Source organism: Cajanus cajan, chromosome 2, assembly GCF_000230855.2.
Source record: "Cajanus cajan strain Asha chromosome 2, NIPB_CcT2T_4, whole genome shotgun sequence".
Lineage (NCBI taxonomy): Eukaryota > Viridiplantae > Streptophyta > Magnoliopsida > Fabales > Fabaceae > Cajanus > Cajanus cajan.
In genome coordinates, this window is record NC_138518.1 from 22,429,281 (window position 1) to 22,442,911 (window position 13,631).

The window sequence follows — 13,631 nt, forward strand, 5'->3', positions numbered from 1 at the left end:
GTATATGGTCAGACTTTCAATCTCTTCTAGAATTTCTTCTTGGTCGTTGACCATCTTTCGTCTGAGTGTTTATGTGTTGCCTTAGATTATGCTTGGCATGGTCTTGTTCTTGATTTGGCTTGTTGAATGCTTATGCTGGCCTTTCGTCTTGTATCGTCTAATGCTTATGCTCGCTCTTCATTTTACCTATTCTTATGTTTTTCTAAAACACTAACGCACTTGTTAGAGATAACCACATATATTATATATGTCTCACTCAAAACTTTTTTGGGAATTTTTTCGTTTGACGTAACACTCCAGGTGTCTGCTTGTGGTAGGATTTTTTCTAAATTTATTTTTTTTTAGCTTCAACTTTTTGATGTTTGAAGCTTGTCTTTTTCTGCTATTTTTCTGAATGCTTCGACTTTTTTCAACATGTTTGAAGCTTTCTTTTTTATGAATTTTTTTCTATTGATGAAAATATTCATTTTCTCTAATGATGGTGTTTGTTTACTTGATGAGTATTATTTTGAAGCCACTCCTGGCTTTCATCTTGTAATCCATTCATGTAGGCTTTCTTATTCCTCCTTAGGAAGTTTTGTTTTGTCTTGTTGTTATGTGTGCTTTTTCTTGGTGGCTATATGAAACCACTTGTGTTGAGTGCCGTTGTAGAGTTAGGCTTCTAACGCCTTCTTGTTGACACATGGCCTTACTTGATGGTCAAGCTTTCTGGCACTTGCGGGTGCTTTTGGCTCAAGAGTTCCCCATGACAACAACAAACAAAACAAGGATGCAAAATGCAAAGAGAGTACAAAGTAAGAATGGATTGGATGATCTTTTGTTGTTGTTGTTGTTGTTTTTTCTTCTTTTTATTTTTGTTTATTTGCTTTTTTATACCCTTTTGTGCATCCTTTTGCCATATGAATGTTGAAGTTTTGTGAAAAACACATAGAAGGGGGGTTGAATATGTGTATGTATGTGAACAAAGAAATTTTAAAATCTTTTTGTAGTAAGGATCTTTTTCGTCCAGTAAAAGTATTACTAGTGAATGCTTGAAAAGAAACAGCCCAAGGTTGGTTTACCAAAATCATTTAGCGTCAGGGGGTTTCATTGTCTGCTGAGAGAAAAATACTTCACGAACGAAAATTGTTCTTTTAAGAAAATCAGCTGAGCAAATATAGTTTTCGTATGAAGATAGTTTTAATAGACGATAAGCATTAGACGAAGTTTTCAGTATATTAAATCTTTCAAATAAATGTGCGTCTGAAATATAAGAATAGTGCTAGTATTTTTATACTGGTTCACTCAGACTGAGCTACGTCTAGTCTCCTTCAATCGAAGGGTTTCACTAGATAAACAATTAAGTACAAGTATTATTTGTTCATCCTCTTCAGACTTGGAGTGAGTATTATAGACTATCCATGTCACGACCACTCCTGGTCCCAAGTATTCTCAACCACTTCTGGCTCATTTGCTTCACTCACAGACGCTAGTATTCTTAAACCATTTCTGGTTGTCCGAGTATTCTCAACCACTCCTGGTTTGTCAACTTCACTTACTAACACTAGTATTCTTTGTTCAGCGACTTCTAGCTCTCAGTGAGTATTCTCGGCCAACTCCTAGCCCACCAGATTCACTCACTGGCGCTAGGATTCTTTACTCAACCACTTCTGGCTCTCAGTGAATATTTCGACGAACTCCTGGCCCGTTGACTTCACTCATCAACGTTAGTATTCTTTACTCAGCCACTTCTAGCTCGTAGTGAGTATTCTTTGACAAGCCTCTCCAGGCTTTACAAGTATTCTTTTCCTAGCCTCTTCAGGCTTTACAATATTTGCTAGGCAAGTTTGGTTTGTGTGTATGAGTTACTCTCATAGAGAGGATACATAGGTTTCTGCACTCACTAAGGTATGCAACCTTAGTCTTTACAACGATTGAGTGTTTGGTTTACTCTCATAGAGAGGATTCATAAGTTGGTACACTCACTAAGGTTTGTTCCTAAGATGTAAATGTTTTGAACTCCTTAGTTTACAGAGATGAGTACAATGTGGTACATTCGACTCTATACGCTTTATCTCTGGTTTTGTTGCATCATGGGCTGGATATCACTCTTCTTCTCGCTTGAACCACTTCGAGTCTAACAACCAACCTTCCAAGCTTGGAGATAGTGATATATATATATATATATATATATATATATATATATATATATATATATTGTCTTATAGAATCTGCCCATTGCAAGTGTCCGTTGAAGCAAATTTAGTCGTTCATGACTAGTTCAATCTTCTCATTTAATGCTTGAGTTGCATTAAATGTTACTTCTTGTGATAGGCCTTGTGTGAAGTATTCTTTGTCTTGGTAGCAACAGTGTCTAATTTTAGCAGAGACCTAGGAACCTTTTTATCCTTTTTTGGTCACATAGTTGTGGAGTGTTGACCTTATCTGAAAAAGTAATGTACTTTTTCTAACACATGCATGTTCTTGCTTTTGTGTGCTTTTCTTCTTCTTCTTCTTCTTCTTTTTAATCACGTGCTTATGTTGTGAGCTTTTATATGATTGTAGACAATGCCTGAGTTGTCCTTGAAGACATGATTCTTTAAATGTTTTCATGGCTGTCTTCATCGGCGTCTCTTGATTTCATGCGTCTCTCATTTTGTTCTTCATCTGAGTATTTTACGTTGATGTTTTGACTTCTTAAATGGTCTGGTCAACATTATGGATGGATAGATTTGTTCTTTGTATGAAGTATCTTTCCGTTTGTGTTGTCCTCCATCTTATGTGTTGTTGACTTCATTCTTGACCTCCCTTTGTCTGACTTCTTATAGCGCTCGAGTTTGTCTTGTGATACACCCTCGTTTGACATTAGATCCATAGTCGTCTAGTGCACACACTATTCTTTGTCTATTCTGTTAGCTCGAGTTGTCTAATTCTCATGATGTGCCTTGCCTTGATTGTTTATTCATCAGTGTTGACCATCTGGTTTCATCTGACGTTCTACCATGTTTTCCTTGTTCAAGCTTTAGCCTTGTTTTGGATTTTCATTTGATACTTCAAGGTATCGTCTTGTAGTAGGCTTCATTTAGTGTTTGTTGATTGTTCTTCTATTTTTTATCAGACCTAGTCTTGATGCTTGATCAACCATTATCTGATTTGTTTAGTTTGTCCAGGCTTCGTAGATCTTGTATTTAATGCATTTGGTCTTGCATTAAATATTTGCTTGGTGATTCTGGGTTATGAGAAGTCTTTTGTACAGTTTTTATATTTCTGTCTGACTTTAATCATGACTTAGATGTGTCTATACCTTTTCTGACATTTTTGGTTGCGCAAGTGTTGTCTTTCTATGAAGAGTGGTTGTACTTACTCTGACATACGCGACTTTGACTTATGAATTTGCACTCTTGTATTTTTATCTTTGATAACCCCGTGCGCTAGTCTTATGAATGGAGATGATATGTGATCTTCCTCATTGTGACTAGCGAACTCTGGATGTTTTTCATCATGCTTCATTTACGTCTGAAACTTGAGTCTCCATCTATGAACCATTTATTCGTCTCCTATTTATTCAACATCTAATATTTGATCTTTGGCCGTTGAGCTTCATTTTGTTCTTTATCGGACTTGTTCTTGTATCATCTGAGGCTTCATTATTTTCCATCTTATTCTGGGCTTGATTTTGCTTGATCTCTTCATCTGATGTCTTGTAGCTTTTCCCTTTTATCTTGGTTGCTCGTGCTCTATTCTTTATTTCCTTTGTGTCTATGTTTGTGGGTGTCTTCGTCTGATGTATTTCCCTCTTTTGGTAAGCCTTTATCTAGTGCTTAACTCATATCTCTTGGTTCTAGTGTAGACGGTAATACATGTATATTCTTTGTTCTTCAACTTGCATGTACTTATGTCTTTATCTGAAACACTAACACACTTGTTAGAAATAACAATATACATTATATTTGTCTCATTCAAAACCTTACTGAGAATTGCTTAGTTTGACTTAACACATGTTATGCAATGATGCTTCTATGCTAATGCTTAAAATGCAAATTTATTTTTACTTTCAAGAAATTAATTTATGCGCATTGATCAATGACATGAATTGTTATCCTTTAGCCATGTCAAATTTATTGCAGGTGTTGTTTCTTAAACCTAATGCCTGTGTAGTTCGACCCCCTACTTGTACCGGATATGATTTGTTAGCCCTCGGATCAAGTGTTCCCAGACCTTGTTCCAGGATACCTCTATTCTTTCTTTGTGAGTATTCACTATGCATATTTCGTGTATTTCTCAATACTATCTTAATGCCATGTCGGTCAAGAAAAGAGAAAGAAAGGGATATTTTTTATTTTTCAGAAGATTTATTTTAAAAGGATTTTTTTTAGGTTGTTTTTAGAAGAATGGCTGGCCGAGGTTGGTTAGTGCTTAGGCTGATGAACAAACATATTCAAAGTAAGGAAACCATTTTCCGTGTTAGCTTATTATTCCCTTCAAAGTTAAACGATGACTTGGGATTGCGTATTGATTAAATGATCTTCTCGAGCCACCTCTCGATTTTCAGTTCGTGATGCTGCTTTGTCCTAACTTTTTCCTAGGTAACTTGAGATGTGTAATTCCTAGCAGACATTTTCTTTACAATCCTCACTTTTGCCTAGGTTACGCTTTTTGTTTGTGGGTCTCCTAACAGACCTTGCCCTAATTTTTTCCCAGCCCCCTTAGTGGGTTTGTTGCCAGGCTTTTGTTTTTACAGCGTTTGTGATCACCTTTAGCTCTTTCATTAAAAGGGGATGGCCCTTAGACAGATTTTGTTTAGGCTTTTATCTTCAAGTCATGTTGAATTTGTCTGATGTTATTTTTCCTTGTTGTACATTAAGCTATTGTTTCCAACGACATCCCTATTTGAAATGTACTTGTTCATTTAAGGTTTGTTAACAAGGCTTAGAGTAGATTAAAGGGAAAAGAGGAATGAAGTAGAAAAATGTATGGCATTAAAATAGAATTTTCAAATTACACGTGCCCATTTAATGTAGCTCTAGGGCCTGGGCATGCCTGACTTCGTGATTCATACATAAAGAAAAGGAAGGAGGGTGCCCTTTAGAAAGGATCAATACACTTAAGCTTTCTTCTGATGTTTATATGCCAGCGCTTAAAAAATTCTTCATGTAAAGGTAGATATCTCGGCTCCTCTTCTCTTAAAGACATCTCTGTCTCATATCCTAAACCCTGTCACTTTGAGTTGTCTCGGAATATGGTAGCTTAGTCATTCCTTAAACATCTATACCATGCCCTTATCTTGGATGGTAGTATTTGTGCTACTAAGCTTCCATTACTCGAGTTCCTATTCACGTGAGCAATCATAGGTTTTCCTCTGTTGTATTCATGTGAGAGATGACAAACGGTTTGTTGATAAGTGGTTCTTCCTCAATTGGTATTCACTATCGTTTTGTTGATAAGTAGTTCTTCCCCGGTTGGAATCTACTATCGGCTTGCCATCTGTCATGAACTTGATTTTTTGGTGGAACGAGGAGAGTACAACTTGCGTTTAATGCATCTATAGACTTTCTTAGGAGGCGACTGTAGACAGGAGTGATAATAGAGCTTTGATGTAGAATTTTCATGGGGTCTTGCTTTTAGGAAAGGATACCCGAGCTGCCTTTTAGTTTTCAACTCGAGAAAACATTGCCCACTTTTTCATCCCTAACTTTTGCATAGGATGTATCCTATCGGGACTTTTGATTTTTTTTTGAACCCTAATTTTTGCCTAGGATGCCCTTTGCAGGTTTTCGTCCTAGCAGGTTTTTAACAAGCAATGCCTTCAGACATGATACCCCTTTTCCATGTTGAAATTGTCTTGGTAAGAAAATTCTATTCACTTCACCCTACATTTTTTGAGGGATTTGTCTTCCTCCTTAGATTCCTTTCCTTTCTTCTTTGAACTTCTTCCTCTTTTTGGAGTCATTAACTTCACACTTTACTAGGTCTTGGCTATTCCAGGTTATTCCTCCAATCGTAGTGATGTTGGATGGGTCCTTTAATGATGATGTTTGGATTTTTGCGGACCCAAGACATGACTTTATCCTTGTTGTATGGGGAAAGGCCCGACGTCTTGATAGTTAATTTCAGCATTCCTTCCCATTTACCCACTTGGATAGTAACTGGTTTAACCATTAAGCGTGTCCGCTCCAGAATGTGGGCTTGATTACCAGTGGCCTACTTTTCATTATTAACGCGCATATATTCATTTCCCTTTTATTTTTATTTATTCTTTTACAAGGAAGGATATGTTCTAAATGAATGTAATGCATAATGCAGAGAGAGTTGAGAATTGATAAATATCAGTCTCGTTAATTTGTTTACCGGTGAATGCTTAAATAGATTTTGATAGTGTCAAGCGAGAATCTAAAGAAATTTTGAAGTGGTTGATGTCTGTGTGAAACACGTCTTATGAATGTCTAAGTCTGCACTTTTTGTACCAAAACTTTCGTCTTTGTAGACTCATAATTTGCCCCAAAAATTTTATTAATAAAACATTTTTGTCATAGTGAGCTCTTTTTTTTTTTTGCAAAAAGTGCATATTAGATTCTAAAAAGGCTTGCTTCAACAGACATATCAAAGTAAGAGCCCAACCATAATATTTTCAAAATTGATTTAGGTATTTCTTTAGAGCGTAGATACTATCGTATATTAAAGCATTCACTTTTCTTAATTTTCTCTGCATGTTGTTACCTAATCCTTCCTTAACTAATAAAATCAAATGAATAGAAATTAATGAGCTAATCTAGAATGCATGTCGTTTGTATTTTTTTTTGCCTAAACTTTATCATGTTTCTATTATCTAGGAGGAGATGATGCATGGTAACGATAGGGATTTTTTTTTCATTTCTTTTAAAAGGAAACTACCTATATGATGTTAATGGAATGATGATCTAAGAATGTACAAAGGCGTATAAATTTTTTCTTTTTTTATTTCTTTATTATCTATTTGCTTGTTTTAAAATCCCAATCCAATAATACAAACAAATGCACACACACATGCTCAATCAACATACACCCACGAACGATCACATTCAAATCCTTGGTTTGTGGTCCCTATCAAGAAAAGTGCATTTTATAAGACGATTCTAATCTCACTTGTCTTTAAGGCTCCCAAGGTGACCCCATTATAGGGACTCAATATCTTTATCGCCTTCACCTGGCAAACTTTGAGGTCTGTCACAGTATTTCGGATTAGAGTAACTAGTTATCACCTTGAGTGTGATTTTCGACAAGGCTCGCAGGCTCCTAGGCCAAACTTGGATCGGTCGTACGTCAACCACTCCCTATGTTTATACTCTCATGCCCTTGGGTATAGAGGAAACTATTGAGTGCAAGGGTTTGTGTAAAGTTGTTATTTCAAACAAGTGCAGAATTTAAATAAACATACAGATATCAAAGTCAAACAAATAAGACAAACAAAGTAAAAGGGGAAAAAATATTTGAACTATTATGCTTATTCTGTTAATTTCATTATTTATTTGGACTTGACCCTCTTTAAGCTTTCCCAATGAAGTCGCCATCTATCGTAACCCGAAAATTTCTGATCTCACGACCAATGGTTTAGACTACCTTTTTTGAAAAATCTCATCAATTAGGGAATGTCCAGAGACCAGACTAATCCTTAATTAATGGTTTTAAAAATGAGTTCATGGAGTCGCCACCAATGTTTTACTCCAAACATTAGAAAAAGAAAAGGTTTTTCAAAAAAATCCAATAATGGCCTTAACAACCAAAATTGGGTTTAGGGTCAGTTACATGTAGGGAAGGTATTAGCACCCCTATAGCACCCTAAATCGGTACCCTTATGATGAAATTAACATAATAATAAGTAACATTTTAAATATTTTATCCCCTTTTATTATTTAATATTATTTACATGACAAAAAAATACATATTATCTACATGATTATTAATTGTATATAAGAAATATAAATAAAATAAATAAAAAGAAATAATGTAATAAACAATAAATAAAATAATAAATAATAAATAAAATAATAAAAAATAAAAAATAGAATAAATAAAAGAGAAGAATTTAGAACCTGTGAAGCAAGCTTTTTATAAAGCAATCTTCCCAAATGTGTGCGGAGTGCGTTTTGACAACACTTCACTTTACAAAAACCTCACTATCACTAGGTTTACATAGAGAGGGGGGAAGCTATGCATCTCTCATTTTTTTAATCCCTTGGCCAAAGGGTTTCTTATATAGCCAACTAGGAGACAGAAGCATAAGAGAACTATTCGATGTGAAACTAATTTTTATAAAAATACATCCTTTTCTAGGCACCATGTGGGACCTCTAGAGAACTCGTTAACCGTCAGATCATGCTGGAATTTTTATGGTATTCCCAAAATATATTGATCTTTAATTTCAACGGTTGGATCGTGAAATTAGAACTTTAGTGAGAGATACTATCATAACAAAAACCTTGTCTAGTGTAGGACACATATTTTCCACCTGCAATTCGAGGCCTCTAGAGAAATAATTAACTGTTGGATCATCCTTAATATTTGATAATAGCTTCTTAACACATTGATCTTGATTTTCAACAGTAGAATCATGAAAACTAGGTCTTTAGAGGGAGATATTATCAACACAAAAACATTGTCTAACACAAAATTTTCTAGAATGCGAAATGGGCTATTCCGATTTCGGAACGGGCCGTTCCAACATTGAGAATGGACTGTTCCAATTTGGGAATAGCCGTTCTGTGCCCTAGATCAGTTTTCTTGAGTTTTTTTGGCCTTTCGAAGCTGTCTTGGCCCATTTTGGTGCTCTATTGGGCCCTTAGGGGTCATATGTACTACTTTTTTTCAGATGCACTGTGAGGCTTCTAAAGAACTCGTTAACCGTCAGATCATGCTGGAATTTTGATAATATCTTCTCAATATATGTATCTTTTAATTTCAACGGTTGGATCGTTAAAATTAGTTCTTTAACGAGATATGTTATCATAACAAAATTGTTGCCCAACGCATTAGTCCTCTCAAGGGTTGTTTGTCTCGCTCTAGTAGACCTTTGTCCTTAGTTTGGGTACCCCAGACGAAATTGGTGTCTAAAGTAGGGTTCCTAACACCTTCCCTACATGTAACTGACTCTCGAATCCAATTTTGGCTATGAAGGTCGTTATTGTAATTTCAAAATCTTTTCTTTTTCCAATGTTTTGAGTAAACTATCGGTAGAGACTCCTTCGAACTTTTTTCAAAAACAATTGATTAGGGATTAGTCTGGATTTCGGGCATTCCCTAAGCAATGAAATTTTCAAAATGGAGGTCCAAACCTTCTGTGGGCAAGATCAGAATTTTTCGAGTTCCAACAAGCACGTGGTTCCTCTCTTCTAAGGCCTCCATATATTTTATCCTTTAAGCCCTTGTAAGTATAGAGTGTTGAAAAGCCACCTTCAAGGGACAACGATAATTTTCTTATCATACTACTAAATGAGAACGCTCGAAGGAGATCACTTTAACAAAGACTTGGTAACTCACCTTTGGGAAAGTGAGTCATTGGTGTTCCTTTTTGTAATATTTTATGATGTGACAAAGGCCACACTGACTTTTTTCTTTGTTATAGGTCTCCTTGATGATCTTAAAAAGGCGCACGACATGCATTTCATTCAAAATTTTATCTTAGGGGATTAATATTAAAAATAAATGAATAGTTTGAACAAACAACGATACAACAAACATATGCTCACACAACATACACCCGCGAAAAGTAACATTCAAATCCATTGTTTGTGGTCCCTATGAAAGAAAGTGTTTTGTATAGGAAGGTTCTAATTATCCTTACTTGTCTTTAAAGGCTCCCAAGGTGATGGACCAAGGGCCAAGAGCCCAATCACTAGAGCTATGGCCAGGAGCATACAGGAAGGATTGGCTAGCTTGGAGGTTAGTGGGTTCTCTAAGCCCAAGCTACTGATGGAAAAATCTTGAAGAAGGATTGATGTTCTTCAAGCTCCACCTCCAAGACCTTTTCTCCTCTTGAGGTTGACACCCCAAGTTTGATAAAGACACCTTGAAGAAGCTTCAATGGTGGAGAAGCCACTAGGTAGTGTTCGGTTACTTCCAAAGGAAGTAGAAGAAAGATGTTCCAAGTCACAAAGGTGGAAACCTTTGTGAAGAAACCTAAGAGAAAAAATTCTCCACGGAACTAAGACTTTGAGAAGAGAGAATTTGTGAGCAAATTCTGATTTTCATTCATCTAGAGTGAGGGAAAAGGTTAGAGTTACAACTATATAGAATGAGATAGCTTAGGGAGGAAGCTAACTTTAACCATGGTTCAAATGAACCGTGGTTTAGTTGCTTGACTGTCCAAGCTAGTTAAGAGACTTGTGGAGCAAGCTTCTCACTTAGCTTGCTTGGGAAGCAAGCTAAATGAGAAGCTTGTAGCACAAGCTTCCCAAGCTTTGAAGGAAGAATAAGCAACTCGGCCAATGAATGAACCAAGGAAAGCTAGGTGGCCATTTAGGCTTGTTTGCTCCAAATCTGGATTTTGAAAAAGTTTAATTTGGTTTAGTTAGGTTCATCCAAAGATGATGAAACCTAGCTAAATCAAATCTTTGAAAAATTAGGAGCAAAACAAGTCTAATATCTAAAATTTTGCCTAAGCCCAATTCTGACCCAATTACTAGTCACACCCCCAAGCATTGCTAATTGCCACCCCACTTATACTATTGAAAAAATAGAAAAAGAGTGTACTTCAAAATTAGGTTAAATGGAGTCAAAGTCTCCAAGTAACCTACCCTAGAAAAAATATACAATGATCTATAAAATGAAATAAAGTGCCTCACAAATACAAAGGCAAAAATAAACCTATACAAGTAACTACTATATTTACAAACATATGAAAAGGTCTTCAAGATCATTCCATTCCTCTTGGTTCCTTTAAAGTATCGCCTCTTGGATTCTTTGGCCTTGGCATATTTCTATCATCCCCTCCCTCTTGAAAAAGATTTGACCTCAAATCTCGAGAGTCTTCATGATAGTCATCCACACCTACAAATATATAATATCATTCATTAGAGGTGACATTGTCAATTAATAAATGTGAAAGGTATATCTTAGGAGGAATCTTTTCATAGAACCTAATAAAGAAATTAATGATGTTAGATCTTCTAAGATAATGAATAGGATCCTCTCCTAAACAAAATCTAGATATATTACTAAATCCTAAGAATATGCTAAAACTAAGACTATAACATTAGATTTAATCCTACAACTAGAACATCTTGCCTAATGTACCCTATGTGGTAACCTAGGCATTCCCTAGAAAATAATGAAAATACTACGAGAAAATTTCCTAATCAATTTTGGATTATATTATTTGTTGGATAGTTATGAAAAGGATTTGTCACAAGGAGCCTTAAAGGCTCATATGTTGTATCCAACAAATAATATATTCCAAGAATTAGGTGCTTTATTAAAACAACTAAGGTAGGAAGAGTCCTACACAAAGAAGGGATATCTACCTTTGGCACCACCAAGGTAGTATCACAAGAAGTAGAACTAAGTGAAGTCCACTTCTTCTTCACTAATTCTTGAAGTTGAGATTCTTTTTCTTTAAAAATAATGGATTTGTGAATCTTCTTTTCAAGAATAGTGGCAACATGAGGATATGAGTTAACATCTTTATGAATAAAGAGAATTTTCTTCATAGGATTTCTAATAATAAAACAATTCTCTTTAGTCACAAATCCCTTAGAGGATATTTCTTCCTTTTTACTCTTCCCTATACAAAGTGCTTTTTTTTTCCTTCTTTACTTTTGATTTTCATTTGTGCTTGATCCTCAGCCACTTGTTGAGGAGAGAGAGGATAAAGCACAAATTTATTTTCCTTATGAGTGAAGGTGATTTCATTAGTAAGACCATTGTGTATAGTTTTCTTTTCAAATAGCCATGGTCTTCCTAAAAAAATATGACAAGCTTCCATTGGTACTATATCACATAAAACTTGGTCTTCATACTTCCCAATGGAATACTTGACCTTCACTTGTTGGCTAATTACTATGTCTCCATCTTTATTAAGCCATTGTAAATGATAAGGTTGAGCATGAGGCATAGTAATTAAACTCAAATTTTTAACCAACCTAGTGCTACAATAGTTGCACCATGAGCCACTATCTACAATGAGAGAACAAGCCTTGTTTAAAACATTACATCTAGTATGAAAGATGTTCTCTCTTTGTGATAGGTACCACTAGGTTGACTATTAAGGATTCTCCTAAGCATTAGGAGTTCTCCTTGATAAAGATAAATTGACTCCACTTTAGACGTTTGAGGCCTTGTTTCATTCTCACTCTCACTTGAAGAGGAGGTAGTAGTCTCTTCTTCACTACTATAAGTGTCATGCCCCCTTAAGATCATGACTTTCTTTGTAGGGCATTGAGAAGCAATGTGGCCTCTCCCTAGACACTTGAAACATTTTATATCACTAGTTTTTTTGCTAGTGTGTGGAGTGTGTTAAGCTTAGGAGAGCTTGAAGCTTAAAGGAGTTTTGATGATCACAACATGTGTGTACAACAACAACTTATGATCACAATGTGTGTGTACAACAACAACTTGGAAGCACAAAAATAAAGTCAGAGAAAGTCAAGAAAATGCTATGTAATAGAGCTATGTAATAGAGTTTAGAAAATAAAGTGTTTTGAATGAGTTTTTATGTTGTGTGTGCTTAGTATGCTTTGTGCATAAGCAAAATCTATATCTGAGCTAAGTAGAGAGTATATGATGATGAGCGAAAAGGTTGGAAAGTTATTTTGAGACTTAAAACGAAGTTTTGAAAACTAACTCAAAATAATCGATTATCGTTAAATATAATCGATTATTCCAGCAACAGGCAAAATGGGATGCCTTGCTGCAATAATCGATTATTTGCCAAAATAATCGATTATCCCAGAAACAACTCTCTGGAATAATCAATTATCCAGCAAAATAATTGATTATATTGTTCTTGGTTGATTTCCAGAAAACCTGAAGAACAAAATAATCGATTATTCTTTAAAATAATCGATTATCTGCGTCTGAGACTTTTATAAATAGTTTGAACTTTTTGAAACTTCAGACAATGAGTTAGAACTGATAAGAAAATTGAGAAAAGCTTTTTGTGGAGTCTTTGTGACATCTTGGAGAGTTTTCTTTGTGAAATCCAAGAGTAAAAACGTTTGTGAAAAACTTTGTTAGAAGATCATCATCATCATATTCTTGAAAAGGGAAGATTAAGATTTGCTTCAAGAATTCCAGGTGAATTCGTTCCTTTATTCTTTTTGAATTTTTGTAAAAATCTTGAGAAGGGTTTCTCAAGTGGTAAGGTTTCTTGTATTGGGTTTCTACAAGGGGTACTTTCTTGGGTCAAGAAAGTGGTTATCTTTAGTGTTGAAGTATATGCATGTGTGTGTGCTTGTAAACCTTCTTCCTTGAGATAGTGGAACAAATCTTGATCAGGTGTTGATTGAGGACTGGATGTAGGTCACATGTGGAGTGGCTGAACCAGTATAAAAGACTTGTGCAATCTTCTTCTACCTTATCTTTTACTTTGAGTAATTTCTTGGTTGAATATTAAAGAAGATAATTCTTGATTAACAAGTGTGTGTGAATATTGTTGGTTTAAATCTGAATTAAAGCATTAC